The sequence below is a fragment of the Pongo abelii genome, chromosome X (assembly GCF_028885655.2).
Source record: "Pongo abelii isolate AG06213 chromosome X, NHGRI_mPonAbe1-v2.0_pri, whole genome shotgun sequence".
NCBI classification, from domain to species: Eukaryota; Metazoa; Chordata; class Mammalia; order Primates; family Hominidae; genus Pongo; species Pongo abelii.
The window spans coordinates 44,752,547-44,773,003 of NC_072008.2; the positions used below are offsets into that span (position 1 = coordinate 44,752,547).

Consider the following 20,457-nt stretch of genomic DNA (forward strand, 5'->3'; position numbering starts at 1 on the left):
TGCCTCGGGCTCCGGTGATTCTCCTGCCTCAGCCTGCCGAGTGCCTGGGATTGCAGGCACGCGCCGCCACGCCTGACTGGTTTTTGTATTTTTGGTGGAGACGGCGTTTCGCCGTGTTGACCGGGCTGGTCTCCAGCTCCTGACTTCGAGTGATCTGCCCGCCTCGGCCTCCCGAGGTGCTGGGATTGCAGACGGAGTCTCGCTCACTCAATGCTCAGTGTTGCCCAGGCTGGAGTGCGGTGGCCTGATCTCGGCTCGCTGCAGCCTCCACCTCCCAGCCACCTGCCTTGGCCTCCCAAAGTGCTAAGATTACAGCCTCTGCCCGGCCGCCACCCCGTCTGGGAAGTGAGGAGCGTCTCTGCCTGGCCGCCCATCGTCTGGGATGTGAGGAGCCCCTCTGCCAGGCCGCCCCGTCTGGGAAGTGAGGAGCGCCTCTGCCCGGCCGCCCCGTCTGGGAAGTGGGGAGCGCCTCTGCCCGGCCGCCCATCGTCTGAGATGTGAGGAGCGCCTCTGCCCAGCCGCCCAGTCTGGGAAGTGAGGAGCGCCTCTGCCAGGCCGCCCCGTCTGGGAAGTGAGGAGCACCTCTGCCCGGCCGCCACCCCGTCTAGGCAGTGAGGAGCGCCTCTGCCTGGCCGCCCATCCTCTGAGATGTGAGGAGCGCCTCTGCCCGGCCGCCCAGTCTGGGAAGTGAGGAGCGCCTCTGCCAGGCCGCCCCGTCTGGGAAGTGAGGAGGGCCTCTGCCCTGCCGCCCCGTCTGGGAAGTGAGGAGGGCCCCTGCCCTGCCGCCCCGTCTGGGATGTGAGGAGCGCCTCTGCCCGGCCGCCACCCCGTCTGGGAAGTAAGGAGCGCCTCTGCCTGGCCACCGTGCAATCTTCCAAGTTTGAAGTGACAGCCTTTCTGCAGGTGTACCCAACAGCTCCGAAGAGACAGCAACCATCGAGAACGGGCCACGATGACGATGGCAGTTTTGTCCAAAAGAAAAGGGGGAAATGTGGGGAAAAGAAAGAGAGATCAGATTGTTACTGTGTCTGTCTAGAAAGAAGTAGACATAGGAGACTCCATTTTGTTCTGTACTAAGAAAAATTCTTCTGCCTTGGGATGCTGTTAATCTATAACCTTACCCCCAACCCCGTGCTCTCTGAAACACGTGCTGTGTCAACTCAGGGTTAAATGGATTAAGGGCGGTGCAACATGTGCTTTGTTAAACAGATGCTTGAAGGCAGCATGCTCTTTAAGAGTCATCACCACTCCCTAATCTCAAGTACCCAGGGACACAAACACTGCAGAAGGCCGCAGGGACCTCTGCCTAGGAAAACCAGAGGCCTTTGTTCACGTGTTTATCTGCTGACCTTCTCTCCACTATTATCCTATGACCCTGCCACATCCCCCTCTCCGAGAAACACCCAAGAATGATCAATAAATACTTAAAAAAAAAAAAAAATAGCAATTGGCTGCAAAGATAGGGAAAGCAAAGTGTTTTTGTCCTCTCCACCCAAGGTGGGACTAATGATACTATTCATAGTCCCACACCCAGTAGGTACACTGGAGCAGGAGAGGACATCCTCAACAGCAGGTCACAGAACAAAAAGCAGGGAACAGAACCAATGGGAGAGGGTTAAGGGTTGGAGGGAGGGCAAAGTTGGTCAGGAAACCTGAAGTTATCAGAAAAACAAACTGGCCAGGTGCGGTAGCTCGGGCCTGGCAAGGTGGCTCACACCTATAATCCTAGCACTCTTGGAGGCCGGGGCAAGTGGATCACCTGAGGTCAGGAGTTCGAGACCAGCCTGGCCAACATAGTGAAACCCCGTCTTTACTAAAAATACAAAAAATTAGCCCGACGTGGTGGCATGCGCCTGTAATCAATCCCAGCTACTCAGGAGGCTGAGGCAGGAGAATTGCTTGAACCCGGGAGGTGGAGGTTGCCTTGAGCCGAGATGGCACCACTGAACTTCAGCCTGGGGGACAGAGCAAGACTCCATCTCAAAAAAAAAAAAAAAAAAAAGACTATCTTAAAACACTGGACATCCCTTTCCCAATGGGTTCTTGTCACTTTACTAAGAGTGGCCTAGCTCCACAATCTTTCACTCTTTCTTTGCTATTGAAGAGGCTACAGGGGGCATTGCTCCGGATCATGTCAAAGATTCAGCATATCTTAAAACTGGGAGGAACCTTAGAAATCATTTGGTTCAGCCATTTTCATTTTGAGAGAAGTCCTCTGGCTCTCAATACATGACTACTTTCTTCTCTTCAAAGGTCCTTGGGCTCAATTGTTAGTTGTCAACAATTCTAAAGTCTCTTCTGCAAACTCCATTTTCTTGGAGCTCTCTATGAGCTCCAGATTCTTAGAATCGTCCATGATTTCCCACAGGGAAGTCATAGTGGCCAAATACCACAGTTTCCCAAACTTCTCAAGCTTTCACTTCATTGCTGGAAAGTGGAAGGTTGGTTGGATCATTGTGAATTTGAGAATTGTGGTAATTTCCTGGAGAACTTCTGAGAACCACCTGTCCCAGTCCAGTGGTTCGTGTTGAAAGCATCAGTGACTGTTTCTTCAGCCTTTCAGCTGCAGCCTTCAGACCCTTACTCCCCCACTCCTCCATATTCCTGTGATCCTTTAAACCCTTTGTTTCCTGCAATACATACAATGGCCCAGTTTTCCTGACCAAACTCTGCCTTTCTGTCAAAGTTTGTCTGTAGCAGGAGGTGTCCAAACTCTCCCACTGAAGATTGAAAACCAAGATTGCTATTCCAAAGCAGGGGTTGTGGAAATGATAACTTCCAGATTGTGGGGTGCAGTAGTGCCTGGCAAAGGAATCACAACACACTGTACCAAGGGATGCCCAAGAGACGTAGACTCACCATGCCTCTTTTGATTGAAAGTATCAGAAACTCCTTGGAGCAAAAAATATATAGGAGAGGTATTATAAGGACACCTAGGTGTCTCCTGGAATCTGAGGAAGTGTTAGACAATCAAACTTCAGGAAGGGCAGAGAACAGGGCTTGAGGAAAATGGGGAACTCATGAATTCCTCTCTCCCCATCTCTAGGTTTTGTTTCTCTCTGCATTTCTGCCTTGTTCTTCTCTTTCACTGCTGAAAGGTTTTCTCTGAATCCCAAGCCAAATGGAATGAAGATTCTGGATTAGTTTATGCAGAAGAAGAAAGTAGAGATAGAAAGACGGCAATTTTTTTGCACCAAACCTCTACTGGGGTCAAGCTCACAAAAATGTGAATGTAGTGCGTGCACATAGAAGCCAGAGGCTCCACCTGGAAAGAGGGCATGACTGGGGCCCTGGTTAAAAGAGAAGTCTGAGCTTGTGCAGAATCAAATTACAAGAGATGCCAGGGGTTCACTGTGGAAGTGATGGTTTCACTTTTCATGGACAATGGTTCTTTAAATCTATATGGAGTAACAAACTGAGGAAATATAAGGCACGTGCACCACTTGAATTCCATTTCCTGCTACTAAAGGAATGCTGAGTTGAGGCAACTGCCAAACAGCTCAACAGAGAAAGAATGTAAGTGAAAATAAAACAAGTGAAAAGGAAATTTAAAAAAAAGGAAAAGACACCCCAAATGAAGGCGCAGACAAAGATTCTAGAACACATGAAGAAATCTCATGCTAAGGCAAAAACATGCAACAAAATAAAAATTTTGAAATGAACTCAATACATGTAAAGTCAATGTTATGAGACAGAAAAAGACTTTAAAATAATTATGTTTGGGATGCTCCAGGAGATCAGTGAAGACAACACATTTATTAAAAAGAGGGCAGGACTGTGGAAAGCATTTGGAGCTTTCTCAAACAACTTAGAACTACCATTCAACCCAGCAATCCCATTACTGGGTATATATCCAAAAGAAAATAGATCGTTCTACCAAAAAGACACCTGCACTCATACGTTCATTGCAGCATTACTCACAATAGCAAAGACATGGAATCAACCTATGTGCCCCTCACTGGTGGATTAGATAAAACGTGGGCTGGGTGCTGTGGCTCAAGCCTGTAATCCCAGCACTTTGGGAGGCTGAGGAGAGCAGATCACCTGAGGTCAGGAGTTCAAGACCAGCCTGGCCAATATGCTAAAACCCCCGTCTCTACTAAAAATACAATATTTAGCCAGGTGTGATGGTGGGTGCCTGTAATCCCAGCTACTTGGGAGGCTAAGGCAGGAGAATCGCTTGAACCCTGGTGGCAGAAGTTGTAGTGAGCTGAGATTGGGCCAGTGCACTCCAGCCCGGGCAACAGAGTGAGACTCCACCAAAAAAGAAAGAAAGAAAGAGACAGAGAGAAAGAAAGAAAAGAAGGAAGGAAGGAAGGAAAGAATGAAGGAAATGTGGTACATATATACCATGGAATGCTATGCAGCCATAAAAAGGAACAAGATCATGTCCTTTGCAGCAATATGGATGCAGCTGGAGACCATAAACCTAAGCAAATTAACAGAGAAACACAGAACCAAATACTGCATGCTCTCATCTGTAATTGGGAGTGAGGAGCGAGGCAGGGGGTAAGGGTTGAAAGACTAACTATTGAGTATTATGCTCACTTATCTAGGTGATGGGATCTTTACTCCAAACCTCAGCATCACACACTATACCCAGGTAACAAACCTGTACTTGTACCCCCTGAATCTAAAATAAAAGTTGAAATTATTTAAAAAAAAAAAAAAAAAGGGCCGGGTGTGGTGGCTAATGCCTATAATCCCAGCACTTTGGGAGGTCAAGGCAGGTGGATCAAGAGGTCAGGAGTTCGAGACCAGCCTGACCAACATGGTGAAACTGTGTCTCTACTAAAAATACAAAAAAAAAAAAAAAAAAAAAGAATTAGCCGGGCATGGTGGTGCATGCCTGTAATCCCAGCTACTCAGGAGGCTGAGGCAGGAGAATCGCTTGAACCCGGGAGGCAGAGGGTGCAGTGAGCTGAGACTGATCACGCCACTGCATTTCAGCCTGGGTGACAGAGCCAGACTCCATCTCAAAAAAAAAAAAAAAAAAAGAGGAAGAAGAAGGCAGGGCTCCTTCCCCTCACTGGGTTTCTTCCCTGCCCCCCAGGCTTCTAACCACAGCCTCCAGCCCTTCTGAGCCACCCAACACCCATGGACCTCACCCCCCTCTCCCTTAAGGCCATTAGTCCCACACAGTGAGCCCAGAGCTATTTCTTTGCCTTTGGGTGCTCTGCTTGAGGAGCAGGAGGCCAGATCCCCTCTTCTCTCCTCTAGGTGCTGGGCTCAGTGAGTACACTCCACTGTGCTCCAGATCCTGCTCTTGTCTGCCAGATGCCATTTTGCAGAAGGTCTATTCTGCTGTTTTGACAGCTTTTTAAAAGAAGTTGGCCAGGCACAGTAGCTCACGCCTGTAATCGCAACACTTTGGGAGGCTGAGGCGGAAGGTTGCTTGAGCTCAGGAGCCTAAGACCAGCATGGGCAACATAGCAAGACCTCGTCTCTACTGAAAATGTTTTTAAAAATTATCCAGGCATGGTGGTGCACGCCTGTAGTCCCAGCTAATATGGAGGCTGAGGCAGGAGGATCACTTGAGCCCAGGAGGTCAAGGCTGCAGTGAGCTGTGACTGCACCACTGCACTCCAACCTGAGTGACAGAGTGAGACCTTGTCTCTAAATAAATAAATAAATAAATAAATAAATGAAGTTAATAGGCTTTCTTTTATAGAGCAGTTTTAGGTTTACAGAAAACATTGATCAGAAAATATAAAAAGTTCCCAAATGCCTCCTCTCCCAACTATCACCATCCCCCTACCAGAGTGGTACATTTGTTACTATTGATGAACCTCCATTGACACATCATCATCACCCAAAGTCCATAATGTACATTAGGGTTCGCTCTTGGTGTTGTATATCCTATGGGCTTGGACAAATGTATGTCACTTATACATTCCAATCATACGGAATAGTTCTGCTGTACTAAAAATCCTCTGCACTCTGCCCGTTTCCTCCCTTTCTCCTCACTAACCCCTGGCAACCACGTATCTTTTTACTGTCTCTAGTTTTGCCTTTTCCAGAAGGTCGTATAGTTGGATTCATACAGGAAGTAGCCTTTTCAGATTGGGTTCTTTCACTTAGCAACATGCATTTAGGGTTCCTCCATGTTTTTTCTTGGCTTGATAGCTCATTTCATTTTAGCACTAATAATATTCCATTGTCTAGATGTGCCACAGTTTATTTACCCATGCATCCACTGAAAGAGATCTTGGGTGCTTCCACGTTTTGGCAATTATGAATAAAGCAGCTATAGACATTTGTGTGCAGGTTTGTGTATTATATGTAAATATTCAACTCATTTGGGTAAATAGGAACATGATTGCTAGATCGTATATTAAGAGTGTGATTAGTTTTGTAAAAACCTGCCAAACTGTCTTCTAAAGTGACTGCACCATTTTACATCCTCATCAGCAATGAATTAGAGTTCCTGTTGCTCCAAATCTTCACCAGCATTTGCTGTTATCAGTATTTTGGATTTCAGGTCATTCTAATAGGTGTGTGGTGGCATCTCATTGTTGCTTTAATTTGCAATTTCTTAATAACATATGATGTGGAGCATCTCTTCCAATGCTTATTTGCCATCTGTACATCTCCTTTAGTGAGGTGTCCTTTGCCTATTTTGAATACTCTTTCATAACTACTGGTTTTCGAAAAACTGGATCTCCGAGTTCTTTCATGGCATTAACTACAAGCCACCCCAGTGTTTCCTGAAATGTTTCACAGACCTTGGGTTGGGATTTGCCCTCTTTCCTGGCTCTCACAGGAGCTTTTTGATCTGTGGACGTGGAGTGTGCAATTGCACAGGCCACCATTGGTAGGCTTGCTTCAGGGCCCACTTGCTAACTAGAGCTACAGCCCATGCATCTTGGCCCATCCTGCCGATGAAGGGACATTTGCAGCCACAATGCAATAGTACCTGTGACAAAGAAGCAATACAGTGGCAACTGCCAAGGCTTGTTTGTAGTCATGTCAAAATCTCACAGGATACAATTCACCTCTCTCCCAGGCCTTTTGAATCCCACATTAAAATATATATATATATATCTGGAGAAGAGGAGTTTGGGTGAGCAGAACAGCACCAAGTCTCTAAATCAGCTGCAGCAATGGGTCAGCTTACACGCACCCTCTGGCCCAGATGGCAAGTGCTGCCATAGTTCTACCCAGAGCTGCTGAAGAATGCACAGGAAAAAGCAGGAAGTCTTCAACCTGGAAACAGGGTCAAAAGGATCATAGAAAAGATGAAATAGGCCAGGCATAGTGGCTCACGCCTGTAATCCCAGCACTTTGGAAAGCCAAGGCAGAAGGATCGCTTGAGCCCAGGAGTTCGAGACCACCCTGGACAACACAGGAAGACCCCCGTCTCTACAAAAATAAAAATTTAAAAATTAGCCAGGCAGGCCGCCACCCCGTCTGGGAGGAAGTGAGGAGCGCCTCTGCCCGGCTGCCCCATCTGGGAAGTGAGGAGCACCTCTGCCCAGCCGCCACCCCATATGGGAAATGAGGAGCGCCTCTGCCTGGCCACCCCGTCTGGGAGGTGAGGAGCGCCTCTGCCCGGCCGCCATCCCGTCTGGGAGGAAGTGAGGAGCACCTCTGCCCGGCTGCCCCGTCTGGGAGATGAGGAGTACCTCTGCCTGGCCGCCACCACGTCTGGGAGGAAGTGAGGAGCGCCTCTGCCTGGCTGCCCCATCTGGGAAGTGAGGAGCGCCTCTGCCCGGCCGCCACCCCGTCTGGGAGGAAGTGAAGAGCACCTCTGCCCGGCTGCCCCGTCTGGGAGATGAGGAGCACCTCTGCCCGGCCGCCCCGTCTGGGAGGTGAGGAGAGCCTCTGCCTGGCCGCCACCCCGTCTGGGAGGAAGTGAGGAGCGCGTCTACCCGGCCACCACCCCGTATGGGAAGTGAGGAGCGCCTCTGCCTGGCTGCCCCATCTGGGAAGTGAGGAGCGCCTCTGCCCAGCCGCCCTGTCTGGGAGGTGAGGAGCGCCTCCGCCTGGCCGCCACCCCGTCTGGGAGGAAGTGAGGAGCGTCTCTGCCCGGCCGCCCCGTCTGGGAAGTGAGGAGCACCTCTGCCCGGCCACCCCCTCTGGGAAGTGAGGAGCGCCTCTGCCCAGCCACCCCGTCTGGGAGGTGAGGAGCGCCTCTACCTGGCTGCCACCCCGTCTGGGAGGAAGTGAGGAGCGCCTCTGCCCGGCCGCCCGGTCTGGGAAGTGAGGAGCGCCTCTGCCCAGCCGCCCCCTCTGGGAAGTGAGGAGCGCCTCTGCCCGGCCGCCCCGTCTGGGAGGTGAGGAGCACCTCTGCCCGGCTGCCGCCCCGTCTGGGAGGAAGTGAGGAGCGCCTCTGCCCGGCCGCCCCGTCTGGGAGGTGTACCCAACAGCTCCGAAGAGACAGCGACCATCGGGAGCGGGCCGTGAGGACGATGGCGGTTTTGTTGAAAAGAAGGGGGGAAGTGTGGGGAAAGGAAGGAGAGATCAGATTGTTGCTGTGTCTGTGTAGAAAGAGGTGGGCATAGGAGACTCCATTTTGTTCTGACTAGGAGAAATTCTTCCGCCTTGGGATGCTGTTGATCTATGGCCTTTCCCCCAACCCCGTGCTCTCTGAAACATGTGCTGTGCCAACTCAGGGTTAAATGGATTAAGGGCGGTGCAAGATGGGCTTTGTTAAACAGATGCTTGAAGGCAGCATGCTCTTTAAGAGTCATCACCACTCCCTAATCTCAAGTACCCAGGGGCACAAACACTGCAGAAGGCCGCAGGGACCTCTGCCTAGGAAAACCAGAGACCTTTGTTCATGTGTTTATCTCCTGACCTTCTCCCCACTATTATCCTATGACCCTGCCACATCCCCATCTCCCAGAAACACCCAAGAATGATCAATAAATACTTCATAAATTAAAAAATAATAATAAAAAAATAAAAAATAAAAAAAAAGCTCTCCTCCTAAAAAAAAAAAAAAAAAATTATATTTAGGAAATTGGAAAGATATTGCCACCCTGTGCTTGCACTCTCATGTGGGGGCAGATGGAGCTGAGCAATGGCTACTCCCATGGCATGGGATCTCCCAGCTCCACCCTGCCCGCTTCCTTCAGTGTTAACAACCTGGCTCCTGTGAACATTTCTATTTCAATTCCTAATCAAGAAACAGATTTTTAAAAATTCATCCATAATCCTGCATCCTGCCACTTCAGGCCAACCATTATTCACATTTTGAGATTTTTTTTCCTGTATATGCATATGCTTTTAATGTAGCTTGAGTTATATTATACATACAATTCTAATATATCCCCAATCTGGAGGTGAGGCATGGTGAAAAAAAAAAAAAAAAAAAAAAATTAGCCAGGCATAGTGACGTGCACCTGTAGCCCCTGCCACTTGGGAGGCTTAGGTAGGAGGATCACTTGAGTTCAGGTGTTCGAGGCTGCAGTGAGCTATGATAGCACCACTGCACCCTAGCCTAGGTGACAGAACGAGACCCTTTCTCAAAAAACAAAACAAAACAAAACAAGGCAGAATACAGGGCTTGATCAGTATGAGCGATGGCTATGATTAATCTGATTTCTTCACTGACTGATTTGGACTTGAGGCATATCATAAGCTTATTCCTGCTTCTCCGACCACAAAGTATGGAGGATGTTACAATAAGTTGAGAACCCTGCAGTTACGACAAACACCAGAATCTGATGACGACTTCAATATAGAAAAATCAGCAAAAAAGTAGAAGGTGAAGAAAGGTGGTGAGAAGATAAAGAAGAAAGATGACACTTTCAACAAGGAGATGAAATGAACAAAGCCCAGGTTTTCCAAAGCTGACTTTACAGACTTCAGTGCTGGTAAAGAGAAAAAGAAAGAATGTTCTTGGGGCTTTAAGGAATCAAGAGGTTTGAGAAATTTCAGAAAGAAATAGGCCCAGGAAAAATGGGGACAAGGAGCAGAAGACTGTGGGAATTGGGAGCGCCTCCCACCCCTTGCTCTTAACCTTCCGCTCTGCTTCTGACAGTAACTTGCTTCAGGCGGCCACTGCCATGGTCTCTCTGACAGATTTGGACTTGAAGCAGCTGCTCAGTGAGTCTCCAGAAGGAAGAGCCTTCTGTGATATAGATGATGAAAGAGATTCCCTTAGGGTGGGATTGGCCTAGGAATTCGGAGTTCTCTTCCCTCCCGGAAGGCCTGCCAGTGCCCCTGAAGAAGGTCATTAAGGAGCCGGTTCAGGCTGCCAGAGCTGCTGAGAGAGAGAGCAAAGGGAAGTCCTTCGCCCAGGATATGGGTGGCATCCTATTGGACAAGGAGATGCAGATATGGAAGCTGAGTAGCCAGATTTGCTGTGAGGTGCATGGCCAGCCAGATATCTCGCTCCATGCCTGCCCTGCAGCAAGGACACCCTGGTCAAACTTGCTCAATACCTTCATCTCTATGAACTGTCGAGTGCATCTGAAGGAGCCTCTAGAGAAACTCGAAGAAGCCACTGGCAGGGCAATGCCAGAGCAGATGGCCACGCACCAGGATGAATGCCAGGCATAGACACATGCAAAGATTGCAAAGATGCTGAAAGAAGAGAAGGACAAGGAATAGAGAGAACAGGTTTTTTGTTTGTTTGTTTGTTCCTGGTAAAGAAGAAGAAATGACGAGCAGGGACTGGAAGAAATTCCAGTGGAGTGATGAAATCAAGGAGGTGCTCTGGCTGGGGGTGAAGATGAACCTGGAGGGCTTGATCTAGAAGGAAACAAGACTGGTGTGGAGAGGACTGCAAGAAAGCTTGCCTGGGTGACAGAATGCAAACTCTCTGACCTCAAAGCTGGGTGCAGCCCAGGTTTCTGTGTAAGGAGAGCGGACCACAGCATAAGTCCTTGACATCAATACTGAACAAGAAGAAAGTAATGGCACCTTCAAAAGTCAAGGTGAAGAAATCATAGACTGAGACTGCTAAAAAGGTCCTCATGCCTTCAGCCCACATTGCCAGCCTCATTGTTTGGCCTTCAGAACATCAGGGAGGTCTGCACACTGGGCCTCAAACAGGATGCTCTCATGCAAGGCATTGGTCAGGAGTCTTGCCAATCCTGCTTTTCTCAACCTGGAAGACTCATTAAATAAATAGTTTAATTATTACTTCATCCACTTGTTCAAAGCTGCGTCCAAGGAACTGGCTCTGTTGACTATCAGAGCAAGTGGGAACTCTGTACTCACACCCCTAGACCAAGCTTGTCCAATCTGCAGCCCATGGGCCGCATGCACCCCAGGATGGCTTTGAATACAGCCCAAAACAAATTCATAAACTTTTTAAAAACATGATGAGACTTTTTTGCAATTTTTTTTTTTTTTTTTTTAGCTCATCAGCTATCATTAGTGTTAATGTATTTTATGGGTGGCCCAAGACAATTTTTCTTCTTCCAAAGTATCCCAGGGAAGGCAAAAGATTGGACACCCCTTTTCTAGACCGTTGGAAGCACCTGCTGTGGACCGAATGTTTGTGTCCCCACCCCAAAATTCCTATGTTGAAATCCTAATCCCCAGTATGATAGTATTAGGAGGTGGGGTCTTTGGGAGATGATCAAGTCAAGAGGGTGAAGCCCTCATGAATGGGATTAATGCCCTTGTAAATAAGGCCCAGCCAGGTGTGGTAGTGCATGCCTGTAGTCTGAGCTACTTGGGAGGCTGAAGTGGGAAGATGGTTTGAGCCCAGAAGTTTGAGACCACCCTGGGCAACATAGTGAGACCCTGTCTGAAAGAAAGAAAGGAAAGAAAGAAAATAAAAGAAAGGAAGGAAAGAAAGAAAGAGAGAGATAGAGGAAGGAAGGAAGGAAAGAAGGAAGGAAGGAAGGAAGGGAGGGAGGGTGCGGTGGCTCACGTCTGTCATCCCGGCACATTGGGAGGCCGAGGCTGGTGGATCACTTAAGGTCAGGAGTTTAAGACCAGCCTAGCCAACATGGTGAAACCCCATCTCTACTAAAAAAATAAAATTAAAATTAAAAAAAAATTAGCTGGGTATGGCGGTACATGCCTGTACTCCCAGCTACTCAGGAGGCTGAGGCAGGAGAATTGCTTGAACCTGGGAGGTGGAGGTTGCAGTGAGCCGAGATGATGTCCTTGCACTCCAGCCTGGGTGACAGAGGGAAACTCCTTCTAAAAAAAGAGAAAATAAAGAAGAAAGAAAAGAAAAGGAAGGGAGGAAGGAAGGAAGGAAGGCAGGCAGGCAGGCAGGCAGGGAGGGAGGGAGAAAGGAAGGAGCCCAAGAGAGAACTCCCTTGCTCCTTCCCTCATGTGAGGACACAGCAAGAAGTTGGCCATCCGGAACCCTGAAGAGGACCCTCCCCAGAACGTGACCATGCCAGCACCCTGATCCTGGACTTCCAGCCTCCAGAACTTTGAGAAATAAATTCCTGTTGTTTATAAGCCACCCAACTTATGGGATTTTGTTGTAGCAGCCCAAATGGACTAAGATGGTTGTGTTCGGCCATTCTCGCATTGCTATAAAGAAATACCTGAGGCTGGGTAATTCATTGAGAAAAGAGGTTTCACTGGCTCGTGGTTCTGCAGGATTTTACAGGAAGCATACCGCCAGCATCTGCTTCTGGGGAAGCCTCCAGAATCTTCCAATCATGGCAGAAGACAAAGGGGGAGGAGGCACATCACATAGCCAGGGTAGGAACTGCAGGGGTGGAAGGGGGTTGGAGGTGGGGTGCCACACACTTTTAAACAGCCAGATCTCGTGAGAACTCATATTGTGAGGACAACGTTGCGTCATGAGGGCTCCTCCCTCCTGACCCAAACACCTCCCACCTGGCCCCACCTCCAACCTTGGGGATTAAATTTCAACATGAGATTTGGGTGAAATAAATATCCAAGCCATTCGATGGAACTTAAAGAAAAAGTCACAGGTCTTTCATGTATGAAAGTAAAAATGAAACTTTCTAAAGTCCAATTCCTTTGAGGTATCACCCTCTAGCTCTCCGTAACCACTCCCTTCAATTTCCTGGCTGAGTGGACAGTGGCATTGGCACAGCCCTCTGAGAAGAAAAACCCCAGGAGTTCTTCCTGGCTACAAAGAGCTCTCCTGCTGGGCTCCCCTCAGCAAAAGCTTCCCAGAGGAGCAACAGTCTAAATTGCAGCAACACAGTTTGCCACAGACATCTAATGAGGACCCAGAACCTGGATCCAAGTCAGTCTTTTATGAACGGTATCAACAGCACAAAAGCTTCACTCCCACTTTCCACTCAGCTCCATTTGGCAACAACCTATCAGACCCCAGATCTTCCTCCTCTGAATCTCAATATCCATTTCTCCAGGGCTTCAGAAGGCATTTTCAGCCCCCAGCAGCAGCTCTCTTAAGAACCCAGCCTCATCCTCCACTTCCCTGAACCATATGGCCTAACAACATTCAGCCAAACTCTTCAGAGCCATCTTACACGTTTCCCTTTGCTGGCTCCCAACATAGGATTTCTTCTAGCAGCTCCTCCTCCAGAGCACCACTTCCTCCTGGAAACTTGCTTCCAGGGATACAGCTTCCCTCCACCGGACAGTCTCTCAACTGTTTCCCAGAAACTGACCATGGTGGTTCAAATGAAGAGTTCAGTGATGGCAGCCCGAGAGGAACAAAGTTACTGACCTCATCCTTGAAACCCATCATGGTTAGCAGCCCAGTGCTTCCCAAAAAGAATTTGCCTGTCATGATGAAATCTTGCTGTCTGGCCGAGCGCAGTGGCTCACACATGTAGTCCCAGCACTTTGGGAGGTCGGGGTGGGCAGATCGCTTGAGCCCAGGAGTTCGAGACCAGCCTAGGCAACATGGCAAAACCCCATCTCTACTAAAAACACAAAAATTAGCCAGGTATAGTGGTGCACGCCTGTGGTCCTAGCTACTCAGGACGTGGAGAATCACTTGAGCCTGGGAGGTTGAGGCTGCAGTGAGCCATGATCATGCCACTGCACTCCAGCCTGGGTGACAGAGCTAGAACCTGTCTCAAAAAAAAAAAAAAGAAAGAAAAGAAAGAAAGAAAAGAAAAGAAAAAAAGAAAGAAAGAACAAAAACTTGCTATCTTTAAAAAAAAAAAAAAGGCTGGGCATGATGGTTCATACCTGTAATTCCAGCACTTTGGGAGGCCAAAGTGGGTGGATTATCTGAGGTCAGGAATTCAAGACCAGCCTAGCCAACATGGTGATACCCCATCTCTACTAAAAACACAAAAATTGGCCGGGTGTTGTGGTGCACACCTGTAATCCCAGCTACTCAGGAGGCTGAGGCAGGAGAATCACTTGAACCCAGGAGGCAGAGGTTGCAGTGAGGCAAGATCGTGTCACTGCACTCCAGTCTGGGAGACAGAGCGAGACTCAGTTTCAAAAATAAATAAATAAATAAATTAATTAATTAATTTAAAAATTAAATTAAATTTAAAAAAGGAACTTGCTTACTTCCTTTGGGCTTCATAGCTAAATCACTGGACATCTGCTGGAGGAACAGATCTTAGGATGGACAGAATTCTAGGTTCAGGAGATAGGACCATGTGTGATTTTGAGTTCCAACACTGTGGTAAATCAGTTTGTAAACCTATATTTGAAATCCACTAGATACCTTGGCATTTGGTCAGAGTACCTCATGGAGTCCCATAGGCCAAGGGCTCCTTCTGGTTACAAAAGGATTCATGGAATGGTCATGATATCTGTCCCATCCTCACACTGTGTTTAACAGGACAGAAACCTGGACGAAAGACACAACTGAGAGACCTAGCCTTGTCTCTTTGAAAATACATTAGGAACACCTAATGCATACTCATCGTGGGGGACCAATTTCTCCTCTGAACATGACAATGAAACTCTCTTAGAGAAAGGACTTTTATAGATTCATCAATTGCAAGACAATTGTGATAGGATTTTTAAAGGCACTTATTTGGGGCTCAGTTTTCAACATTACCATTAACTGCACTGGATAGAATGATACTGTTCATGGTATGTCATATTATAGGAAGACCTAATTCCAATGCCTTTATGGTGGAAGAGAATTAGATAGCTCACATCCATTTCAGCACTTGAAACACTTCTCGAAGACCTTTCTAAAAAGATATGCCTGTTTTTGAGACAGAGACAGTTTTATTTAGTTGGGCTTTTTACAGTTGCATTCTGTAAATCTGTGACATCCTGACTTGAAGGTCATCAGGGCCTAGAAAGCCAGCTTTCCAATCCAACCAGAGTTCCAGTTTTGTTTTTCCAGAGTTCATACAGGTGGACCCCAGAGCTCCAAAGCTCTCATTGGTTAAATCTTCATTTCTTTATGGGCAGACGTTACAAGCGGTTCCAAGTCACAGACAGACATGCCAGTTTGCTTCATTCTTAAAAAATCCCCTCGGCAGCACCACAGTAACAGGCCTCTATGAAGTGTCTGTCATGTAGAAATAGGCCTTGATGGCCGGGTGTGGTGGCTCATGCCTGTAATCCCAGTACTTTGGGAGGCCGAGGCGGGCAGATCACAAGGTCAGGAGTTCAAGACCAGCCTGGCCAATATGGTGAAACTCCGTCTCTACTAAATACAAAACAAATTAGCCGGGTATGACGGCATGTACCTGTAGTCCCAGCTACCTGGGAGGCTGAGGCAGGAGAAATGGCATGAACCCGGGAGGCAGAGGTTACGGTGAGCCAAAATTGCGCCACTGCTCTCCAGCCTGGGCAGCAGAGCAAGACTCCGTCTCAAAAAAAATAAAGAAATAGGCCTTGAAGTCCTTGGACCCTCCGTGCACTGGAGTATACATTAATTCCCAGTAACATGCAGCAAAGCTTGGAGGATGGATCGAGAGGGACTAGAACAGACATTCCAGAGCTTCCAAGTCACCAAGTTGTTCGCTAAATGCTTTACAAGGGTTTCTAGAATTGTGCCTATGATATCTGTACCACAGGGTGTGTTTGAACTATCTGCTCTAGCTAAGTTAATTCAAATATGTTATGTGTAAACAGTATGTGGGTGAATTGTATAGTTATGTAATTTATGCAAATTCAGAATGTGATAGACTCTATAGAACAAATGACTCACTTTCTTCCACAAATAAATTGCAAGGGGAAAAAAAGGGAAAGGAAACCTATAAACTAAAAGAAACTTAAGATTCATATTAACGAAGTACAATGTGCGAAGCTTGTTAGGATATTAATTAGAAGATATAAACTGGTTTTATTAATGAGCCAATGGGAAAAAAAATGGAACATTTATTGGATATTTAATGAAAATTCAAATTAATTTTTTAAGTGTGATAATGATATTGTGATTCTGAAGGAATGAAGGAATAGAGAGAGAAGAAAAGCAAAGGAATTTGGCCTTTGTCCTCAGTTCCTGGGAGGTAACCTCTAAACCCTTGAAATTTCCCAAGTGATAGGAGCTTCTTGGTTAGGCATGGTGGACCCCTCAGACCCCATCTGATAGTTTAAGCTAATAGATGGCTCAGGTTGGAGGCTGGCCAGGCCAGAAAGACCAACCACATAATTAGAAGGTTGGGGCTTTGAGCCACATGATATCAGCCTGCCCTGTGGGAGTAGAGTGTGGCTGGAGCTTGAGTTCAACCACATGGGTAATAATTCCACCAACCATCCCTACATAATGAACCTGGTAAAAACTCTGGACACCAAAACTTACGCAAGCGTCCTGGGTTGGCAATACTCCATGCAGGTATTGCCAAATATCTATGCCAGAAGGCTAACACATCCCTGATGACACAGAAGCTTCATATTTGGAACCCTCTCAATCCAGGATTCTTCCCCATGTGTCTCTTATAATTTGCATTCTTTGCCTGTAATAAACATGGCTGTTAGTATATTGGGTTTTGGTGAATTCTATGAGTCTTTCTAGCAAATTATTAAAACTGAGGGTGGTGTTGGGAGACCCCCCCAGGCCCCACCCCAACTTACAGTTGGTATCAGAAATCTTGGGCAGACTTGGCAGTGGAGGACTATGCCCTTAACCTTGAGTCTGGCTACTTCCAGGTAGAAAGAAGAGAGGTCCTGTCTTTGAATATACATATGGAAGCATTTACAGATGAACTAGTATGTCTTAGATCTGCTGCAAAATTACCTAGGGTGTGAGAAGGGAGTTGGAACATAGATTGGCCATGTGGAATCACAGAAGATGGATGCTGGGAACATGAGAGTTTATGAAACTATGAAAATATTGTCTCTACTTTTGTATGTGATTTAAATTTTCCAAAATGAAAATAACATAGTGATCCATGCATTAAAAATATGGATCACTGCCCTCCACCGTGTGGTAGGCAGAATTCTAAGATGGCGTCCAAGATTCTAGGCCCATGGTATACACACATTTTCAGCCAATTATTCAGTCAAACACTAATCTAGGTGGTGCTGTGAAGGAGTTTTGCCAATGTGATTAAGATCCCTAATCACCTGGCCTTAAGATAGGGTGATTATCCTGGGTCAACTTGACCAAATTAGGCGAGCCCTTTAAAAAGCTGGGACTTTTCCTAGAGAAGAGACTCACAGAGATTTGAAGCATGAGAGGGATTCAACACAAGGCAGGTTCTTCATTGCTGGCTTTGAAGATGGAGGAGGCCACATGGAAGGGAATGAGGATAGCCTCTAGAAGCCAAGAGGAGCCTCTGGCTAACAGCTGACAAGGAAATGGGGACTTTAGTCATACAGCTAAAAGACCCAAATCCTACCACAACCATGTTAGTTTGGAAGAGGACTTCCAGTCCCAGATGGGCATGCAGACAGACAACAACTTGATTTCAATCTTATGAGCTCCTCAACAGAGAACTCGGCTATGTTGTTGTGCCAGACTCCTGACCTATGGAAAAAGTGATCTGAAAAATGTGTGCTGTGGTAAGACGTAAAGTTTGTGTTAATTTCTTATGCAGCAATAGAGAACTGACACAATCAATAAAAATAAATTCCAATTAGAAAACAAACTTTTACAAATTTTTGAACCAAATTTAGAAAAATATATTTATGACTGTGGTGCAGGGAAAGATTTCTTTTCTTTTTTTTTAAGGTTACACAATAATTTATTGACAGCCTCCTCTCCCCGCCCTTGCAGTCTCTAGGTTACTTTTTCTGCTTATAGATTTTGAGCACCAGCCCCAGAAAGATGGCTGGGGTCGGGGTGCTGCGTACTGTTCAATGAGACCCATAATGTGGCTGTAACTGTCTTCCTCATATTGCAAGAACACAGCCGGCAGATCCAGCTCCTCATATAGTGCCTTCACCTGGGCCACCTTCTTGGCCTCCTTCTGCCGGTAGTTCTCCTTCAGGATCTGGTACTATTCTGGAGTGGCCTGTTGCAGACACTGAACCACCAGCCAACCGCATTTGTTGTCCTGGATGTCAGTGCCAACTTTGCTGGTCACACTGGGGTCCCCAAAGAGGTCAAGGTAATCATCCTGAATCTGAAAGAACTCTCCCATCTCCAGCAGGATCTTCTTGCCATTGGCGTGCTCCTTCTCGCCATCAATTCCTGCCACGTACATGGCTGCAGCTACAGGAAGGTAGGAGTAGAAAGCTGCCTTGCACTTGGCAATAGATTTGTACCTCTTTTCAGTGAATCTGCCAAGATCCACATTGCCCTGGGGGGCTGTGATGAGGTCCAGGGTCTGCCCAATCTCGGTCTGATAGGAACTCTGCAGGAAGAGCTCGATTAGGTCCAGGTAATAGGGCTGCTCCAGGCTGGGTGCGGTGGCTCACGCCTGTAATCCCAGCACTTTGGAAGGCTGAGGCGGGTGGATCACCTGAGGTTGGGAGTTCAAGACCAGCCTGACCAACATGGAGAAACCCCGCCTCTACTAAAAATACAAAATTAGCCGGGTGTGGTGGCATATGCCTGTAATCCCAGCTACTCGGGAGGCTGAGGCGGTAGAATCGCTTGAATCTGGGAGGCAGAGGTTGTGGTGAGCCAAGATTGCGCCATTGCACTCCAGCCTGGGCAACAAGAGCGAAACTCTGTCTCAAAAAAAAAAAAGAAAAAGAAAGAAAGAAAAAAAAAAAAAGAAAAAATAGGGCTGCTCTGGGGAATAGAGCTTCAGCAGGTGGTAGATACATGCTTCCAGAAGCATAGCATCATTGATGGCATCAAAACCCATGCCTGGCTTCTGATACCACCAGATCTGTCCCCGGCGGGAGACGGATGAATCCATGATGTCATCTCCCACCAGGAAGAAAGCTTGCAGCAGTTCCACACCCCAGCCCACGGTCAGGGCCCGCTGGAGACTATCAGCATCCTGTTTCCTTCGCTCCACCAGCTCCCAGAATGCTACTAGCACCGTCAAATCCCGGTGATACTTGCCTCCAATGGCATTGTACTCCAGGACCTCCTTGAGCCAGGCAATAGCATCTCCTGTCTCTGAGTGCCCCATCTCATCCTCAGTCAGCACCCTAATGATCTGGGGGAAGTGCTGAACGAAATCCTGCTTTTCTTGGGCATAAACATCTGATTTCTGGTCTCCATTCATTCTGAGGGAGGAGCAAAGGGCTCTGTTCCTGGATGTGGGTTCCTGCTCAGTCAGGACTTCTTAAAACATAAAAGGCACAAACTCTAAAGGAAAAGGTCAATAAATTCAACTATACTAAAGTTACATACTTCTGGACTATAAAATGCACCAAAAAATAAAGAGAAAAATAAATCTGTGGACTAGGAGATGCTATTTACAACACATAAAACTTAAAAAGAGTATTTTTAAGAAGCTCCTACAAATCAATGAGGGAAAAAGAAGCCAGCAGAATATGAATTGGTAACTTATAAAAAGGAAGCTTGAAAAGCCAACAACAAAAAGATGTCCAATATGACTATTCATCAGAGAAATGCAAATTAAAACAGTAATAAAATATTATTTTCCCCCATTGGATGGACAAAAGCTAAAACTTCAGATAATACCACGTTTTGGCAAGGATGTAGGGTAACAGAAACTGTCACGTCCTGCTGATAGAAGTGTTAAATTATATAGGCACTTAGAGAGCAACGTAATAATATCTAGTAAAATTGAAGATGCATATAACCTTTGACCCAGCAATTCTACTTATGGGAATATATTCTAGAGAAAATCTTATACGTAGGCTCAGGGAAACATATATACAATATCATTGCAACATTATTTGTAATTCAAAAAACTGCAAGCAACCTAAATGTTCATCGACAAGATAATGACATTAATTAACTTTTCATTTTTATCAATTCTCAAAGTGCTCATTTAATCTTGACTGCCGACCCATCTGGAAATGATCTGGAAATATGAACTGCTTATTACACTAGCTCTAAGAGTTACCTGCCGTTCTCTGGATTGTTGTCATCCTCAGAAAAATGTTTTCACTGACTGTGATCTTCAAAGAAGGCCTCTGAGCCAACAGGGATCAAAAGTGCCCAATATATCTGGAAATCCACTTTTACCCGAGGATGAAATGACTTGTTAAAGTGAGCTGGAAATTGCTGTGCTGAAAGAGAATATAGGTAGTCCAAGGCATGCAAATGAATGCTTCTAAGCTACTGAGAAA

General features: G+C 46.8%; 1 pseudogene; it reads right to left on the reverse strand.

Annotated features, from left to right (window-relative positions):
• Positions 1–18,021: 18,021 nt before the first annotated feature.
• LOC100453432 (farnesyl pyrophosphate synthase-like) lies at positions 18,022–19,450 on the reverse strand (annotated as a pseudogene).
• Positions 19,451–20,457: the final 1,007 nt, after the last annotated feature.